Genomic DNA, 20,434 nt, shown 5'->3' with positions numbered 1-20,434 from the left:
TTCTAATTCAACAGATTTCTTTTGACACTCAGAAAAGTTCAGTCTTTTATAGCATCTTTGGGCCATATTGCCTTGGTTATCTTCTGAGACGAGATGTGTAAAAGTACATAGTTATTTTATGGGGCTCACAATGGCATCTCAGAAATAGGAGATGAATTCTCATTTCCAATGGGGAACTTTTTGCCTGGCTATTAAATCAAGCCTTAGTGGAAAATGAAAATCATTATCAGGGGCTGGCCCCATGGCTGAGTGGTTAGGTTCATGTGCTCCTCTTCGGTGGCCCACGGTTTGACAGTTTGGATCCTGGGTGCAGACCTACACACCTCTCATCAAGCCGTGATGTGGTGGCATCTCACATAGAAGAACTAGAAGGACTTACAACTAGGGTATACAACTATGTACTGGGGCTTTGGGGAGGAAAAAAAAAATAAAAGAGGAAGATTGGAAACAGATGTTAGCTTAGGGCCAACCTTCCTCTCTCTCTCTCTCTCTCTCTCACACACACACACAGAAATGAAGAAGGTTTTTTTAAAAAAAGGGAAAATCATTATCAATAATTCTGATAATTATTTCCCTCTCAGATAGCTGAAATTATAAGGTATTTACTTTGTAAAATAATTTATTGATAAATTCTCAGCCATTGGAATGATTTAATATCTAACATTACTTCTAGACAAAATTCAGCTATTTGCTTCAGGACATGATGGACTTCCCTCAAAATAACATTGTTTCTTTTCTTAAATATATAAATGTACATAAAATAATCTGAAGTCATCAAAAAAAGTGTATAAAAGCTGAGTGCCTTTAGAATGGCAGAAAGGTCACTTTGTCCAAAGGGTGTTGAATTCTGGGGGGAGTGTCTCCCTGTCGTTTACATCTTCACATATTTGCTGAGGCTTAGCAAGGACGTCTTGATGGTTCTGTTGGGCGGGATAGTGCCTGCCGCTTCCTGAAGAAGGTTGTAGTTGTGGAGTTGTGGAATTGTGGAGACTGCAACAAACACTTGTGGTTCTAATCAAAGAATCCTTCGACGTGCTCAGACTTACTGGGACGGGGGGAGTTTCTTATTGTCTTTAGGTCCAGAGGCACTGGGGATTCCTAGTCATAGGATCGCTGTCACCTCCCCTGGTTGCAGTGGGGCCTGAGTGCTTTCCCAAATAAGACGAAAATGAGAGCCAGGAGTCAGTAGCATTTCCTTTCTCAAAATAAGATTTGATTGGAATGACTTAACTTACTTGAATGATTAATGTAAATATTTGGGAAAGCTGGCTTCCAGGAAATACATAAGTGCCTTGAGGATTCTGAAAATTATCTTCGAATTCTCTCAGGAATGCAAAAGTGTGCGGGTGCACTAAATATCAAGTGGCAGGAACTATTCGACAATTTAACCCCTGTTAAATCAGTGGATCAAAAAAGCAGCTGGAAATTATGTGTTCATAAGGGAATGTGGATGTTAATATAAACAACAATGACAGAGTGGATGTTCCAAGGAGATTTTAAAAAGCAGTTGGTTCAGAGGTTAGTTGTAACAGGTCTGAAAAGGGCAACGCAATGGCACAGTCATGTTTCTCCTGAAAGTTTTGCAGTGAATGAATGAGGGGCTCCGGAGAGAAACTGTTTCCCAAATCTGCAGCAGGACATTCCTAGATTCATCTTTATGTTTCATGTAAAAACTCTTTCAGTAGGATGAGTATTTCCTCAGCTAGATGAGGTGGTTAAAGCAATTATTCCTCTTTAGTCCAGTGCTGCCAAGAATTCATACTAATAATTAATAACATGCTGAATGAATATTTTAAAAACTGCACTGAAAAAGCCTCAACTCAAAAGTTAAGAAAAATTTTCAGTAAGCAGTGGCAGGGAATCATTGCAGACACTCACAGAAGAGAAGCATAAAAATTGGTCTGTTAAAACCAAGCAGGATCAGAGACAGTGGCTAGTGTCATTGGATTCTTAGGTCATTAGATTATCTTGGCTCACTCTTTACTTCGATGAGCCATGGTGCTTGCTTTGGGGCCTGCAAGCAAACCTTATGTGGCAAGAACTGACGTATGAATACATTTTCAGTACACCACTTCGTGTTATTTCACAGGCCTCTAACATTTGGCCCAGCCCCAAATAATCTCTAGTAGGTTCCTCAATGCCTTCATTTTTCTTTTGTAATACTTAATAACTTCTTTGGGTTGGTTTCTATTTAAGCAGTTTCCCCACATCCAGGACCAGAGAGATCCTGAATAAGGAAAGTTAAGCTCTCCTAAAGACTCAAACAATGTATCTTTGTAGGTCAAAGGAAAAGCAGGAGTACAGGAGAGTAGACATAATCGGCACTCATTCCAAGCCAGAGTTTTCACTCTTCCCTTCCTTCCCCATAAATAAAATTAAGTTTGGGGAAAAAGATTTGGAAAAATATTTGAACAAAAATTTCATCGCAAGACCTATCCCTCCGCTTCCTCCTGCCAGAGGCCCCCAGGGGCTTGAGTGGTGCTCTCCAGTGGAGGACTCTGGAGGAGGAGACTCTCGGAGAGCTTAAGTGTATCTGCTTCAGTAGGTAACGTTTCCGGGCCACACAGAAGTGGAACTAGTTTTCTGGATTTGCCTCCCAGGCTGTTTTAACTCCTCCGGGCCTTCTGGTCCTCTCTGATTACAGGAAGAGGGCACTCTGGATGTTCTCGAAGGTGATTCTAGATCAGGATTTCCCAGCTTCAGTACTACTGACACTTTGGGCTGGATGTTTCTCTTCTGTGGACTGTCCTGTGCGTGGTGCGATGTTTAGCAGCACTCCTGGCCTTTGCCCATGCAGTGGCATCCTCCCTAGTTTTGACACCTGAAAATGTCTCTAGACGTTGCCAAATGTCCCCTGGAGATAGGTTGCCAGATAAAATATAGGATGTTCAGTTAAATTTGAATACCAGATAAAAAATGAATAATTTTAAAATATGAGTATGTCTGAAATATTGCCTTGGACATATTTGTATTGAAAATCTATTTTGATCCTGTTGAAGAGGATGTTCTGACTTGGTAAATATCAGAATGTTCAAGCCACTGGGCTCTGCGGTCAGACCTGGGTTCAAACCCACCTCTTCCTAGCTTTGGGTCCGGGGTGCCCTGTTTCACTTCTCTAAGCCTCAGTTGCCATACCTACCTTTTAAAGTTATGAGGATTAAATAAATCATTTTATATGAAGTGGTCATGAAAAAAACCTTCTTTGTTCTTTATCCGAAACTCAGATTTAACTGAGCATCCTGTATCCACTGCTGATTTCCCTCTGGGAAGACCAAGCATTTGCTGAGGGCATTGTCAAAATAGGAGAGAGAGAGAGAATGAGAGAAGTGTTATGTGTGAAAGAATTAGATATTTTTTAAAAGCACCAGGGTAGAAGCAGACACTATGTGGGAAGTTATAACCTGTTGAACTTCTTTTGGATTCCATATGGGAGTAGGATGAAAGATAATGGTTTCAGGGCTGAGGGTGTTTAGAGTTTTAAACTCTGTCCTGCTTTTAGGATATTTTACCCCGTGTCAGCCATGACTCAAAGTGGAGGGATTACCAGGGTCCCTAACTCCCTCTTTCTCCTCTAAGCTCCTGAGAAGTCAGAGAGGGACAACAGAGCTGTAAGGAAGTGTGCCTGGGGGAAATGGGTGATCGGTGAAACAGAGATTCAGGTACATGTCATTAGGTTGTGCCGAACCCGTCACACTGCTTTTTCCACTTGTGCCAGACTCATCTGATCAGTTTAGGCCTCTGGCATTTTTTTTGTTGTTGGGACTTCCTATCTTCATGAAAGCAGGGGGTTTGAAGATGTAGTATAATGAGGGAATCTTGAGGATGTTGGATCTGGTGAAATGTGGCAGTGATAATTGTGAGCCTGGAGGGCTCACTGGTACTGAAGAATAGAGGAATATGTTATCACTGATATCGATGGAGTTTCTCAGTGCTTATTAAAGACGTGGAATCAAACACTGAAGACACTAAACAGCATAAAATTCTTCCTCTCTTTTACAAACTTCCAAATCATTTGGGAAAGTACTACACGCAGACAGAAAAAATAGCAAAAGGAAGAGAAAACATATGCTAAATGATGAAAGATTGTTCACACGTTTGATGTTGTAAGAGTTCAGAGGAGGAGGTTCCACTTTCTTCCAGTACAGAACTCGTCATCAGCATTGTTGACATTTTGGGTTGGAGAAGTCTTTATTGTGGGAGGCTGTCCTGTGCCTTGTAGGATGTTTGGTGGCATCTCTGGCCTTTACTCATAGAAGCCAATAGCATCCCCTACCTATTGTGATAATCAAGAATGTCTTCAGACATTGCCAAATGTCCCCTGGGGAGGGAATCTTCCAAAATCCCGGGGAGGAAAATAGCCTGGCTTGAGAACCACTGGGCTAGTAGGGTGTGGGGAGACTTCTCAAAAGAGATCGTATTTGAGTTGGGCCTGGGAGGATGGGTAAGATGTTGAAAAAAACAGAGAGTTGTGGTGGAGAGCGTTGTAGGTGAGTGAGATGGCAAGAGCAAAGATGCCAAAGTGAAAAATCAAGGGTAAGTTTGGAGGATAGGAGGCAGATAAATTTAATTAGAGTTATTGTTCCTGTGGGACACAGAACGTATTTTAAGAAATGGAACATATTTTGTGTCCTGCCTATGCCCACAGCACCTAAAACTGTTTGGCTTTAGTAGCTGTTCAGTAATTAATTGGTGATTTGATTTGAAAGGTGATCAGTATCAAGCTCAGAAAGGCCTTGAATGAAAGTCTGAGAGATCTGAACTTCTCCTGGTGGGCAATGCGCAGCCCTTGAACGTTTTTCGAGCAAGGGAATGACACAGTCTGGAGAGAGTCAGGCTGTTCTGGAGTCACTTTTCTCATTGGTGAGATAAAGGAGTTGGAATTGAGAGCAGTAAGAGCAATTATTCAAAAAATCTTTTTGCTTCGCGCTTAGAAAGCAACTTTGCCTACCTTTTCTGATTTGATTGCGCCCCTAAAATTTAACATCAACTACATAAAAATTTTTTTTCTTTATTTTTCTTCCTAACTACCACTGGTGCTTGGATACTGCAGTGGAAATGGGCTTTGAATATATTTCATGCTAAGAAAAAAAAAACCTCCCCCAATTTTATTTTCTTCATCCCTCAAGATGTGATGTCATTCACAGGCCTGGGCAGCTGGTTCACCTCATGGGCAAAGACACAGTTGAGTGGCCCTCTGTCCTTGGCAGGAGGGGCGTAAACCTGGGCTCCTTTCTGTGTCTGGGATCAGGGTTGAAAGCATTTCCTTTTGCCTCCTCAGATGAATAAGTGGCACTGTACAGGCATTAAAAGAGCTGTCTGTCATATGAATTTGGCATTGTCCCCTCCACAATCTCTTGAAAGTCTGTTTATGGTACCACAGGAATAGTCCTTGACCACTCGGTTCTTTCCATTCCAAAAGAGGCCAGACAGCTTTCTTGCTAGTGCTCCCACCTCCCGGGTGCTCTTTCTGTTTGCTGCAGGATCTGATCTCGGCTTGTGGAGAAGTTGCATAATTTAGGGGGTTATGAGGTAATACGGAGCTCAGCTTTCTCTTCCCCAACCCCCAAAACAAACCTCTCTTGTTCCTTGGGTTTCTCAACATCTGACTGATGTTAGGACAAAGATGAGAATAAATTAGTTGAACCAATGAAAATGGAACTTGGGTAATTAGGAGACTCAACTATGGCTAAAAACGGTTTCTGCTAATTAAAGACATTGACAAGCAAAAGATCGTGAAAGTGTTCTAGAGTTGGTCATCAGGAAATCAGGCCTATGGTAAAAATGTTTCTCATAAGAAGAAAGAACACTGGGCTTTATGGAATCCAATTAAATTTCTTGAGTTGAATCCATAATTTCATCCTGGAGTATTTGAGACAGTTGTTTTTTGTTATTCCTATTTGTGGTAGGCAGAATGACCACCCAAAGATGTCCACACCTTAATCCTGGCTCCCATGAATACATTATGTTACATGGCAAAAGAGACTTTGCACATGTAATTAAGGTTATGGATCTTAAGATGGGGAGATTATCCTGGATCATTCAGTTGGAACTAACCTAACCCTATGCATCTTTAAAAGCATAGAATTTTCCCCAGCTGGAGGCAAGAGAGATGCGACAAAAGAAGTCAGAGAGATTTCAAGTGTGAGAAGGATTCAATGCACTGTCGCTGGTACAGAGATGTGGGGAGCCATGTGCAAGAATCAAAGACAGGCCTCCAGGAGGTAAGGGCCTCCCAGCTGGCACTTGGCAAAGGAACAGGGACCCAAGCCCTACAACTTCAAGGAAGTGAATTCTGCCAGCAACCTGAATAAGTTTGGAAGCAGATTCCTTCCCAGAGCCTCCAGTAAGGAATGTGGCCCTGCCAACGCTTTGGTTTTATCCTTGTGAGACTCTAAACAGAAGACCCAACTGAATGCACTGTCCCCAGATTTCTGACCCACAGAAGCTGTGAGCTAAGAAATAAATGTTGTTTTAGGCTGTGAAATTTATGGTAATTTGTCATGGCAGCAGTAGAAAGCGAATGCATCATTCTCTGTCATCGTTTCTGTCTTCATTACTGTCACCATCATTGTCATAATTTATTGTGGATTTGCATCACATATGACATGGCACCAAGTGCCAGGCTTCCTCACTAGATTGGGAGCTCTTGAGGGCAGGGATTTTTTCTCTCTTTTAAAAATTTCACCTACAAATCCCTAGCAGCTCAAATAGTATCTAGCACATACTATGTGCTCAATAGACATTTCTTGAATGACTGGATAGGACTACAAAAGAATTTTCAATAATATCCCTTCCCTGGTGGAGTATAAAAATCCAGCTGGAGAATCAAAATCTCAATGTAAAAAAAGAACCCAAATCAACAGGAAAAAACAAACAACCCAATTAAAAAATGGGCAGAGGATCTGAACAGACATTTTGCCAAAGAAGATATACAAATGGCCAAAAGGCACATGAAAAGGTGCTCAACATCACTGATTATTTGGGAAATGCAAATCAAAACTACAAGGAGATGTCACCTCACATCCATCAGAATGGCTATAATTAACAAGACAAGAAATAATAATGCTGGAGAGGATGTGGAGAGAAGGGAATCCTCATACACTGCTGGAGGGAGTGCAAACTGGTGCAGCCACTATGGAAAACAGTAGGGAGACTCCTCAGAAAATTAAGAATAGAACCAGCATATGACTGAAATCTTGTCATTTGCGACAATGTGGATGCACCTTAAGGGTATTATGCTAAGTGAAATAAGTCAGGAGGAGAAAGACAAATACCATATGATCTCATTCATATGTGGAAGATAAACAACAACAAACACAAACAAACAAACAGATACAGAGAACAGATTAGTGGTTACTAGAGAGGAAGATGGGGGAGGAAGGGCAGGCAAAAATGGTAAAGGGGATCATGTGTACCACGGTGGATGGAAACTAGACTTTTGGTGGTGAACACAATGTAACATATTCAGAAGTCAAATTATAATGATATACACATGAAATCTATATAATATTATAAACCGATGTTACCTCAATAATAACAATAATAAAAAAACCCAAAAGACAGAAAAATATAATTTAAGTACCAAATGAGAGATATGGGCAATACATACTCTAAGTTTCTAGTGGGATAGAGGTTGCAGGGCGTTGAGGTGGGGAGAGATTTCATGGAGGAGATAGGCCTTCAAGTAAGAAGAGGACTTAAGAAAGTAAGGCAGAGTGGGAAGGACAGAAGAAAAAGAGACAGCCCCGAAATTCTCCACAGAGTAATCCAAGACGGCCAGCTGGTGCGTGTACTAGTCTTGGCTTAAGCATGGTGCGAAGACCGCTGTGTCATCTGCACATGCCTTGCTGGGAATTACTGTGCACATTTTATAGTACATTACATCCACCACTGGGGACCAGAGTTTCACTTATCAACATTCTTTGTCAGTTTTTTCAGTCTTCTCTCTGTCCCTTTCTCTCATAATAATGTGACATCTTCATATTGAATGGTGTCATACCTTACTTTTTTAAAAATAAATTTTTAAGCAAAAGTAATATATATTCACTCTGTACTACTTGGGAAAAAATAAGTGTAAAGAAAAAAATCAGAGGCCGGCCTGGTGGCGCAGCGGTTAAGTTTGCACTTCCCGCTTCGGCAGCCCAGGTTTGGATCCCAGGTGCGGACATGGCACCGCTTGGTAAGCCATGCTGTGGCAGGCGTCCCACATATAAAGTAGAGGAAGATGGGCACGGATGTTAGCTCAGGGACAGGCTTCCTCAGCAAAAAGAGGAGGATTGGCAGCAGATGTTAGTTCAGGGCTAATCTTCCTCCAAAAAAAAAAAAATCATACACAATTTCTCCACCCGTAAATAACTGCTGAATAGTTTGACGTATTTTCTAAGATTTGTCTTTTTGAATAATTTACATACTATATAGTCATACATCACTTAGCGATGGGGATACATTCTGAGAAATGTGTTATTAGGCGATTTTGTCAATGTGTGAACATCATAAGTCTACTTACCCAAACCTAGACGGTCCAGCCTACTACACACCTAGTTATACAGTACCGCTCTTGTGGGACCACCATTGTCTATTGAAATTGACCGAAATGTCGCTGAGTAGCACATGATTGTATTAACAAAATTAGCATTAGACTGAAGATACAGTTTTAAATCTAGTTCTTATTATATGTGTAATATCCCAACAGATAAAGTATAATTTATTTAATAATTCCCACACTACTGGTCATCAAAGTTGTTTTCAACGTTTTGGAATTTGGAACCTAACACTATTACTAAAACTTTGATAAAAATCCTTGTCAATAAATTTCTGGTTGCATCTCTATGTTTTAAGAATCAAGTCTCAGAAGTTGAGATTATTGGATCCGAATGAATGACTATTTTTAAGGCTTTTTATACAATTTGTCAAATTACTTTGTAGAAAAAAATGAGAAATTTGTTTTTGTACTACCTCATATCAATTCACAGTGTCGTCAGTCATGTTCAAGGGTACTCATCTCACCATACCCTCGCCAGCATTTAGTTTTCTAATTCTATCTCTGTTGATAATATTTTATTTTTGTTTTGCTGTAGATTTTACTAATTTTCAAATGCACCTTTTTATATCTATGAAGTTAATCTATTTTTATGTTAGAGTGGAAATTCATTTATCTTCTTTGTCAATCACCTATTGATGCCCTTTGCTTATTTTTTTGTATATTAGTGTTTTGCATTGATTTATAAAAGCTTTTATATATTATTAGTTATTGATATTTTGATTATTATATTAATGATCGATCAGTATGTTAATGATATTTTTGTACATAGTACTTGCAAATAGTGTTTCCATTTTGTAATTTGCCTTTAAATTTTATTTATAATGTTTACGCAACAGCAACATTTCAAAGTAATACCCCAACCTAAACATCATGGCTTAGTTTTTCTTTAATTGTCCTCGAATATGTTGTTCCCTCACTCCCTGCCAGCTCACCCTACTCCTGCTGCCCAAACATGGAACAAAAAGTCTACTAGAATTTGGACTTAGATTACTTCCGAAGTGGTGTAAATTGATTGCATCACTTAGATCAACCACTTCTTGAATTCAAGAGGTGTTCTATAAATATTTTATGGTTATTTAATAAACCCAGCAATGAATTGTCTTTTAGAATAACCAGATATATCAACTTAGTACTCAGAATTATATGCATTTTAACCTGGAGTAACAGGTTCTAACTGCTTATCATGTTGCTCTGAGTGAAATCCCAGACTCCATTGATATTTCAAATGAGTCATAAACACACATAGCTTTAAAGTTTGCAAGATGTAAGCTGGAGTTGAAGATGGAGGCATTCATTCTGAGGAGTGGCTTTGGGAACATGTCTCAGAATTTTTGCCACGGTAGTCAAATAAGCGTCATTATTTGGGAAATCTATTTCCTCCACTGTGCTACTCTTGTTAAGGTTTGATCAGATTTGTGTTTAGCTGGGCTACCTAGGCATCTATTTTTAAAAGGATTTATTTATAATCTCATTTATTTAATAGTAGCACAAAGAAATTAATCATGTTTCATTTTAGAAGAATTGAGAACAGAAATACCAAACACATATCCTTGTGACCAGGAATTCTGATCCGTGAGTAGAGGTTGTTCAGGTGTTGTGTTAAGGATTCTGGGAATATGTTCAGCCTCAGCAGCCAAAGGATGTCACAACCAACTAGTGATCTGGGAGGAAGGTGTACAAAATTCATGCTGTGTATTTATTAGCTCATGGTAAAGTAAATTTAATTAATTTCAAAGTTCAAATAAAAGAGATTTTCAAATTCCTTTAGTGTCCAGCATGCCATCTGGGAAGTAAAATTACAAAGCCATTTTTCCTCATTTGTTTTGCAAGACGTTACTCTATTTGTAGAGAACAACTTTCCATGTAAATAGTTTGATATTACAATTATTTTAATTTTTTTCTATTTGAAAAATGCTGATGAAGAATTCTGAGGAAATTCCCTTTCTTCTAAACTGACACCTGGTTTGATTTTCTCAAGGGCTCAATCTTCAAAGAATAGGAAAAGAAGCCTGATTTGCATTTGTGTCAATATCTGGGTCTGTGTATGTTTTAAAATGTAGTTTGCTTTTAAGATGAAGGTTTAGTCCATGTAACCTCACCTAGATGTTTAGCTGAAAGACCTTGAGCCACGGTTGAAAACTAAAGATCTTTCCAAAGCTTCCTTGACCAAAAGCCCATACTCCTGCCAAACAAAAGTAACTTCAGCTTTTTTTAGTTCTCGTTATTAGCTTTCAAAATTCACCATTGTTTATTCCCTAGACAACTAGCCTCCATCTTGTATGCTGTCCTATGACTATTTAAAAAATCTCAACTTGGTAAAGCAAATCTCGTCTATACACCCAGTGACGGGAAACACTGCTCTCCTCTCCTCTTCAAAGAGTTGACGGAACCTGGGGGCTCCCGACAGTTTCCCTCTGCTGACATTGACCTGCTCCAAGGTTCTTCTGAGATTTGAAAAACCAGTTCTTGGCTCAACCTAACATGCATGGTGAGCAGTAGTTTTCACTGAAAATGCTTTCTGCCAATTAAAAACAAAGGAAGAAGATAGACTGCAAATGATTTTCAGGGAAATAAGTTCAAGTTTTATTACCAGTGTTTCTTGCAGGAAAAAAATTATTCTTTAGAGAAATCTAAAAATCTATTTTTATATGTTTATAACTATTTTCTCTCTTATCTTCCTACTTACATTGAAACCTCATTTTAGCTAAAAATATGTATAAGTTCTTAATACCACACAATTTTGTAGACCAGCTGTGTTCATATCACCTTTGTGCTTCAATCATTTCTTTTTTAGTTTTGACTAAACGTCTCTTCAGAATAATATGCTACTTTTTTGGAGGCAAGTTGTCTCCTCCCTGAGGTTTGGTGACTTCATTTGATATGACACCAATGTTAACCAAGGAAATGAACGTTGAATATTGAAAAACCAAAAGGGAAGGTGTTTTAAGTCATTGGGCAGACTCTTGGCACCAGGTTTTTCGAAGCAACTGGCTCAATTAGCCAGTCCAGGAAATGTGCCACATTGTGTGTAGAGAATTCGGCTCTCCAAATTACACAACTGGTAGAACGCTGTGCACTGGGTCTACTTTGTTGGGGAACGTCATCCTTGGCTCAAATTCAGAGAGATTCATCATCTTCCCAGGTGACACTAGGGCAAACCAAGGTTAGTCTCCTTTTATTGCCAGGGAGAGATTGATGGTTGTGGGTAGAAAATTATGCAAAAGTTGGCCGTTTTAGCTGCCTGGAGCTTTCAGGTTTGTCCAAGTGAAAGTCAAGGGGTGTGAACCCAGGTAAATTAAGTGTTTACACTAAAGAAGCCACCACGGCTTTGAAACCACTGAGGTGCATAGCCCCATTCACAGACAGCATGCCATTCCGTACAGCCACTTTTCTCTGTGAGCGACTGTGAAATAAATGTAGGTTAGCTCATTTACGTTTTGGATTAAACATGTAAGAGGGAGATTTTTACCAAGATAGGTAGTGGTTACATCCACAGCATTCAATTAATAAGAAACACAGTTATGTCACTGTAGAGAATTCAGGCTTTGGCTCATTAAGTGTAAGAATTCGTTATATTTTATGATGCAGCTGCAAACACTACTTCTCCATAATGGTTAGCAGAGTACATGCTTTTAGGTGTGAAAAGCAAGATTTAAATGGTGAATGAAACAAGGTGGGGTCCTATTCTCATAAGACGCCCAATAATTTCAGAAAGTGAAAGTGCTGTGAGTTTTAAAAACTGAATAAATAAAAATCTCTTAAGTTTTTTTTTTAAGAATTGGCACCTGAGACAACATCTGTTGCCAATTTTTTGTTTTTCCTTCTTTTTCTCCCCAAAGCCCCCAGCACATAGTTGTATATTCTAGTTGTAGGTCCCTCTGGTCGTGGCGTGTGGGATGCCACCTCAGCATGGCTTGATGAGCAGTGCCATGTCTGCACCCAGGATCTGAACCAGCAAAACCCTGCGCCGCCAAAGCAGAGTGTGGGAACTTAACCACTCAGCCACAGGCCGGCCCCTAATTTAAGTTTTATCTTTATAATTTAACCAGTCTCATTATACGTTTTGAAATTAGTTCTGAAAGTACTCTGCGGCATGACCATCCTCTAAATTTCATAACAAATATGCTATGGAGACTCGGAAAGCTCATATTTGTAAGATTCAGCAAAATAATGAACTTATCATATTAATGGAATCAGATAGTTTGTTGTTGTTAACATGTATTAAGCACAAACAGATGGACTGTGCCAAAAGAATAAATGAAGAAAGCAAAATGTATTAAGAAGACAGATGTGCAAAATATACTGTTAATTAGTTGTAATGGTAACAAGAATAGTCTTATGATTTTGCAGAATGGAATCTAGAAATATATAGGCTATGGGAACCTGGCCGGTCCATTTATTCAATATTTAGCAAATATCCAGTTGCCTACAATATGCCAGGCACTGTATTATGTGCTCGGAATAAAAATATTTAAAAACTTGGTTTCTGCTTTCAAGAAGCTCACACACAGGCAAATGAACGTGGTAGTGGCCATAGTTACATGCGAACAACATTCGGGGAGACTAAAGAAAGAGTCAGCTAAGTTTTCCTAAGGGAACCAGAGAAGAGAAAGTCATGCTTGAGTTGACACTTGAAGGAAGAGTGGGACTAACGGTGGGGAGGAGAAGGAGAGAGGTCCATAGGCCAGAGAAAGGGCGATGTTCAGGGAACAGAGATTAGTTGGGCTCGGTTCTTTGAGGGGAAGGGTGGGAAGAGAATGGAGAGAGCTTGATAGGGTCTAGGTCGTGTAGGACTGTAGAATTACTTCTGGGTCATAACAAATGACTGAAGAATCTCGAGCGGAAGATTGTTGTGTTAAATATATTTTTCTGAGAACTCTGCAGAGTAAGAGTTGGAGGGCCTGACCCTCATGGGAGAGTGGTTGTTGCAGAGGTGGGAGGAGAGGGGATCCAGGTCCGAGGGGGAAGCCAGACTACACTGATTACTACAGTTTCCCTCCGGTGGGCTCATCCCTGACTGCCTCGGCTTCAGCTTTATGCTGGACTGAAAGCCAGTGGAGTGCCCTGTGCGCTGGCCTGGTTCTCTGTCATCAGTCTCCAGTTCTGAGGCGATATGAATAACACACAATTACAGGGAAAAATCCCAACAAACTCTGAGGGGGGTACAAGTTACTTTATTTTTCTTATATTTTGTTACCTAGTTTTGTTGGACTAGAACTTACAAAATTTTTTTCTCTACAAATATACACACACAGTAACATAAATCAAATTTAATTTATAAACAAATCTTTGAAAATATGGTCAAACCTATGCCAGTCACACACTGGAACAGGCCCATCAAAGCCCCATTGTTATTAATAAAGTAGTCAAATATGTGAAGTGTGCGGCTGAGGAGACGAGCTAGTGAGTGACAGGATATATGAGTGACTATAGAGCAGCTTGAAATGGCAGGGACGCCGATGACAAAATTCCTGTGGGTGCTATATGGGCTCATTTGTGGCTGCTGTATGAATGAGAAGTCGGTCCAGCACAAGCTCTCTGTTAAATTGGCTATTTGTGTTTAACAGTAATAGCAAGTGGGAGACTATGCACCTGGCAAGTGCAGTAAGTAGGATCCGAGCTTCTGCAGATCGACTATTGAGAGCTGGTTCTACCAGAAATGGAGACCATGAGAACCAGAGACGCTCAAAGAACACTGTTTTCTTTTAATTGGCTTTAATTGGCTCATTTGGGAATCCCAATCTGTTTATTATTAACTGAACAAAGTGTTTCTGAAAACTAGAGGCAAATAGTTAACTTTTTGATGGGCCTGATGGTGCTTTGGGAAGGGGAGATTCAGCAGGTCAGTTTTGATCTGAATGGACCGGTCTTCATAGACTTGTGTTTGAGTTGCTCTGTTCACCATTATTTGCATTTTTACCTCTACCGTTTATGAAGCACTTTTGGCAAGATGGCGCTGTGCTGAGCAGTCACCACATGCCAGTTCATCTTGTCTCTCCAAAGCTCAAGTGGTGGTCAGTTGTTATTATTATCCCTGTATTCAAGCAAAGCTGAGGCTTAGAGAGGCTCAACGGACTTTTTGCTGAGTGGCTCACTCTAAATGTGAGAAAGAGGCGAAAGAAACTTTAAAGGTAATCTATTTCGTCAACAACTTAGAAGCTAAGCAGACAGGTAGGTAATGTGACATCAAGAGTCCATGCCTCAGCCAAGGGGACAGCTGGTTTCCGTTCCAGCCTCTGTTGCCACATGGGAATGTAGGCCCAGTGTGCCAATCTTACATTTTTTGAAGAGAAATCAGAAATCTGGATGAATGTGAAATTTCCTAATTTTTAAAACATGCTAAACAAACAAGGTATGTTCAAAGGCTGGATATGGCCAAAGGGCCACCCTGTTAACAACTTCTAATCAAGTACAATCCCATTATTTTCCAAACAAGACAGAGAGAGACGAAGTGAGCTGCCTAATGTCACTCAGCAGTCAGTGGTATAGCTAGGAAGCAATATGCAATACATAGTCCTTCTATTTTTTTCTTAAAGCATGTTAGATTATGAGATGTCAAAACATTTAAGTTTTTCCAAAACTTGAAGTGTCTAGCTGAGAAAATGAGCTAGTGAGTGACAGGGGATAGAATGACTATAGATTTTTGGAAACTATTTAAAAATTGTTTGCTTCCTTGATATGTTCTATTGAAAATTGATTGATACTTATAATGCTAATGCTTTCGGCATAAATATTTATAAATATTTGCTTTTCTTTCTGATGACTGCTTCTGCTTAATGATTTTATAAAGAGCTTTAATTTGGAGAATAAATTTCTAAGGAAAAAAGAAAATCTATGGGTTGATTTTTGACTTTTGTTTAGTGGATGCTTCAGGAGCATAATGAATTCTAACTCCAAATTTTCTAATAATCTTCATTTTTTTGTTTGATCTGAAAACTGAAAAAATGAGTTAGGGAATTATTTTCCCAAACAGTGAAGAAACTTTCCACTTTCACTTTCAGATTTTCCTCATGGACCATAGCAATTATAGAGTCATTCTCTAGCTTAACTTTTAACATTTTCTCCCTTCTTTGTTTCCACTCTAATGGTAAAAAGATGGCTCTCGTGGGCACTCCTTGGTCATCCATTCATCAACTGGTTGTCAAGGAATTGGGGAGGGGCTACTCCGCTGATACCACTGGCTAAGCATCCTGCATCCTGCATGCGTGCCGATGTGGATTCCTGTGGATGAGCGTTTCGGGAAGGAATGTAAGAGAGATGGAGTTGGAAAAGGGAACAAGTTTCACTCTTCTATCATGCTCATTTCTTTTTTTTTTTTTTTGAGGAAGATTAGCCCTGAGCTAACTACTGCCAATCCTCCTCTTTTTGCTGAGGAAGACTGGCTCTGAGCTAACATCCATGCCCATCTTCCTCTACTTTACATGTGGGATGCCTACCACAGCATGGCATGCCAAGTGGTGTCATGTCCAGACCTGAGATCCAAACTGGTGAACCCCGAGGGCCACTGAAGCAGAACGTGCGCACTTAACCACTGCCCTACTGGGCTGGCTCCCATTTCTTAAAAGAAGTCAGTGGAGTCAAAGGCTAGAGGGACAGCACGGTGGGGGGTTTTCCCCGTGGGCCCTCACCGATGTGCTCTCGTGGAGTCATGCGATTCTGGATTGCAAGGAGCCAATCTTGCCGGCCGTTGCACTTTGTAGAGGAGGCTCAGCGTTTCTGTTACTGCTTGCACAGCTTTAACAGACAAACGTTGTTAAACAGCTTCAGTAAGCCCAATCACAGTGGAAACTCTCTTCATCCGCGCTTCTCCTGTCCTTTCTGCACTGTCGCAGGCCTGGCAGTAAACCTGCTGGACTTGGCGTGAGGGCTGGGGAAGGAAGATGGAATCCTGAATTTTCAGGTTCTTAGGGTTTTATTAACTGGGAGTTAACCATTTTAAAAGATCAGCTCATATCTCATAGTGCTTTTATCTCATTTTCATGTTTGCCACAATGCATTTTTTTAATTATTTTGAAATGACTTTAGATTTACAAAAAAGTTGCCAAAAGAACCCACAATATAATTTCAAAATGAATTTCGTTAAAAAAAAATCCAGAAGTTATTTCTATCTTATTTATATCATCTACTCAGTGCATTGATTATACTTTTTTTTACCAAGTTCAATTCCTAAGATATTGACTTCCATACTGACAAGAAAAGAAAGCCATCATAGCAATAATACATAGTCATGCAAATGCATATATTTTCCTGTTGACTCAGGTGACATACAGTGCTTTGCATTCGATAGGTTCTCAAGAATATTTGTTGACTGATGTGTTGAGTATAATAGGAAGGATTTGTTGACACATCTTCCCTCTTTAATTGAGAATTACTACTTAGCAATGGCCTAATTTGTATTTCAGTGTTAGGAACTGACTGTCCGCTAGTTCAGATGCATGGTTCCTCCAACCCAGAACCTTATTTTGAATAGGGGTACTGTGTTAGTCTGTTTGGGCTGCTAAAACACTGACTGGGTAGCTTCTAAACAATAGAAATTTATTTCTCACAGTTCTGGAGCCTGGAAGTCCAAGATCAGGGTGCCAGCATGGTCGGGTTCTGGTGAGGGCTCTCTTCCGGGTTACAGACTGCCAACCTCTCCTTGTGTCCTCACATGGTGGAGGAGGCAAGGGAGGTCTGTGGGGTCTCTTATAAGAGCACTTATCCCATTCATGAGGGCTCCATCTTTATGCCCTAAGCACCTCCCAAAGGCCCCACCTCCTAACACCATCACACTAGGCATTAGGATTTCAACATACGAATTTTGGGGGAACATCAACATTCAGACCATAGCAGGTCTCCAATGACCTGTTTGAAAGAGTATAGCAGTTGCTCTCTAGAACGTTTTAGTCAAAGGCTAGTGTTGTACGTAAATATTTCCTAACTTCTTTTTAGTATCCTATTATACATCGATCATCCGTTTATTTATCTAAATCCATCTGAGCTGCTTAATTAATCCCAAGGGGTGACTATCTTCTACTTGTTACTTTTCATTGTCCTGTGTCTTCCCTCCTGCTTACCTGAAGGACTTCTGCTATGTTTGCACATTGTAGCTGTTATTCTGTGCTTTGAGAGACAGAGAATGTGAGTTTGTGCACTCCAGTCATGCCCATATTTGCTTCCTATCCCTTTAACCTTTTCTCAGAGCTCTACTGGTAGCATAGATTTCCTCCTCTCAACAAGCTGGGGGCATTGCTGCGATGTAGGACCTCTGTGCTAATATGCTGAGGGGGAGAATCAGACCTCTGCAGACATTTCGTTGGAGGTTATTTGGGGAGAATGAATATTGGCCTATCAAGTCGATCGGCAGCCTGTTTGTAACCCTGACTCGGGCAGAGCTTTTCTATTGGAGGGTTTCAAAATTTATGTAGTTTCTGAAACCTTCAGTCGCTTTTTGGCTTTCCTGATTTCTCTGTAATATTTGGGAAATCCTGCAAATCCTCCATCTTTTTAACGAAGAGCTCATGAGTAGAAGCAATGTTCTAGAAAGTCCTTACGATTTCTGAGGACTTTTGAGAGGTCAGTCTACATTTTCACATTCTTCAATTTATTTGAGCCTGAATGGGGCCATGTTTTCCAGGAGAGCAAGTAGAATATGCTGGTGTCCATTCCATTTTCTCAAGCCCTGGCTTTTCCTCCTTAGCTTAATCCAATTACACAAAGATTACGCTTGTACATTTTGTGTAGGCCCTGTGCTAACTGCTGCAGGGCTTGTACAAGTGAATAAGACAGCTTTTGCCCTCAAGCAGTTTATGACCTTGTGGGATAAAAGAAATGGCAAGTACATCAAAGCTGTAATATGCAGACAAAAATAAGTGTAATTTCTGTTTCGTTTTTATTCCTTACTTGGGTTAAATTTATCTAAAGCTTTCTAATCAAAGCCCTGTGGAATAAGGAGAGTAAGAAGAGAAAAGCAAAGTCCTTGGGCTGAATATGTTCGTCATGTGCTGTGAATAGTCTTGCTTCAAAGTGTGACGTCCAGCTGTTGGATTTATCTCATAGCTCAGTGAATGACAAAAATCGCAATACTGTATTTTTTATAGCTTCACTATTTATATGTAACCTATGATGAAGCATTAACCCTCTTTAACTAATATTGTCTGTCCAAAAGAATCCAGTGGCAGGCATTCAACTAAGCACAGCTGGAAGAAGCATATTCTTGAGTTCATGACAGTCAAACTGGTTGTCTTTGGACTGTCCTGTGCCACGGTAAGAGAATGTAACAGATAATGCAGGAATTGCTACAACGCAACATGGCGAAGACTGCCATCATACACAGGGCCTTGTCTCTAAAATCTTTCTCTTCAGTAAACTAATTCATGAAATCTCACAGCTTACCCCTGTGAAAAAGATCACATTTAGTGGTCTCCTGCCTTAGGTGGAGAAACTGAGGCACAAAGCAAGCTGTTAGTTTCTTTGACCTGTCCAGCGAGCAGTTAATTTCTGTGGAATGTCCAGTGAGCCCCTTCGCCAACATTGCTGTGACTAATTCTTGGTTCTTGACAGCAGTTCTTCCCCAGCTCAACTATGTTTTCAGCGAATCATGAAGCTCGAGGCCGATGAGCGCTGCCCCGCCTGTTCCATTCGAGATGCATTAGAAGTCTTCACGGGCACAGTTTGTTTGTATATATCTTTGACATCATCTTTTTGGACTGCACTGAGGCGGTTAGCTCATAGTGAGCACGGCGAGATCCCTGACTGTATCAACATATCAGTGACTGTTACCGAAATATCACAGACCCGGGCTCTCCCATGAGGCCTCTCTGGCCCAGAGGATTGCTGAAATGAGGAGTGTGAGGAAGACGAGAAAGCCAATGTCCTTGTGAACTAAACTTGATTTCTAATAAAAGAAAAGAAAACAAGAACAAAACATGGACTTCAGTTCAAAATCCAGCTTCTTTTCCTTACAGAGGCCATTTGTTTTAAGTTTATCCATAAAAACTCACATATTTTTCTCCGTAGCTTATTGTCACATGCTTTAAGAAGATAAATTCTTTCTTTCTGATTTTTTCCTTCTTCTCCCTGCTTTCCTGTCTGCTTTGAAACACCACGATACTGTGGACCGAGGCATGGCTGGTTGGAACGTGCTTTATCCTTGTCAGGCAGACAGAGGGTTAAATGAAGGAAGCAGCTAGTGACGCTAGGTTTATTTGATAGATCTGTCTTTCCTGCTGCCGCCTTCGTAGTAGCTTCCATAGGAATGCAGGGGAATTTCTCCCATCTGATTCTGCCTGCGTGGAAAGGTGAGAGCAGGGCTGGAGGCTGCAGCGGATCCCTGGCTCTTTCTCAAGTGGTTTGCTCAAGCCAACTGGCCCTGGCTTGCAGGAGCTGACTGTGTTTGTCTCTTCTCAATTCTGCATTCCGTGACGCCATGTTGGTAGCTTGAAATTGGCCATGTTGGGGGTATTAACACCATAGTAATCTGAAAATTGTATGATCAGGGATATATATATTTTTTTCTCTCTGGAAAACTGACTTACCAGCATGTCACTGCCCTTTGTCCTTCTTAACCCATACCCAAAGGATTTCTGCCAGTGTCCAGTAAAACTTCACCAAACCTCTGACATATTATGAGCACAAGATGACAATCCAAAATGAGTTAGGAAGAGATGAATTCTCCACCTGGGCCTTTATCAAATGATAGCTTGGGGGCAGGGCTTTATCTGTCCTATAATCTCCATGAACAACCCTTTAAAGCTCCACCACTAAGTATCAATACGTGACACAAGTGTGCTTTCTAAGCAAATGCAGCTTCAAGATAATCTGTGATCCCTCGAGACTTCTGTGACTCTTGTGGCTTCTGTGATCTTCAGGGCTTCAAGAGCATCAGGAATTCTGGTCCCACCATTGCTTTCA

General features: G+C 40.4%; 1 protein-coding gene and 1 long non-coding RNA gene across 10 annotated transcripts in view; one reads left to right on the top strand and one right to left on the bottom strand.

Annotated features, from left to right (window-relative positions):
- LOC139073607 (uncharacterized) overlaps positions 1–17,260 on the bottom strand; it is a 37,682-nt gene extending 20,422 nt beyond the window's left edge. Inside the window, exons 1-2 of one of the 2 annotated variants that reach the window (XR_011522513.1) lie at positions 17,089–17,260; positions 16,171–16,409 (exon numbers count right to left, since the gene is read on the bottom strand). This is a non-coding gene — a long non-coding RNA (uncharacterized lncRNA). Of the gene's footprint in view, positions 1–14,240; positions 16,410–17,088 lie in introns of those variants that run through there. The other variant, XR_011522512.1, reaches the window with a different exon arrangement.
- FILIP1 (filamin A interacting protein 1) overlaps positions 1–20,434 on the top strand; it is a 221,663-nt gene that overhangs the window by 69,542 nt on the left and 131,687 nt on the right. The gene's annotated exons all lie outside the window — the stretch shown is intronic.

Source organism: Equus przewalskii, chromosome 9 (genome assembly GCF_037783145.1).
Source record: "Equus przewalskii isolate Varuska chromosome 9, EquPr2, whole genome shotgun sequence".
In the NCBI taxonomy this organism is placed as follows: Eukaryota; Metazoa; Chordata; class Mammalia; order Perissodactyla; family Equidae; genus Equus; species Equus przewalskii.
Note: the sequence above shows the minus strand (reverse complement) of the source record. Positions and strands in the feature narration are given on the sequence as shown.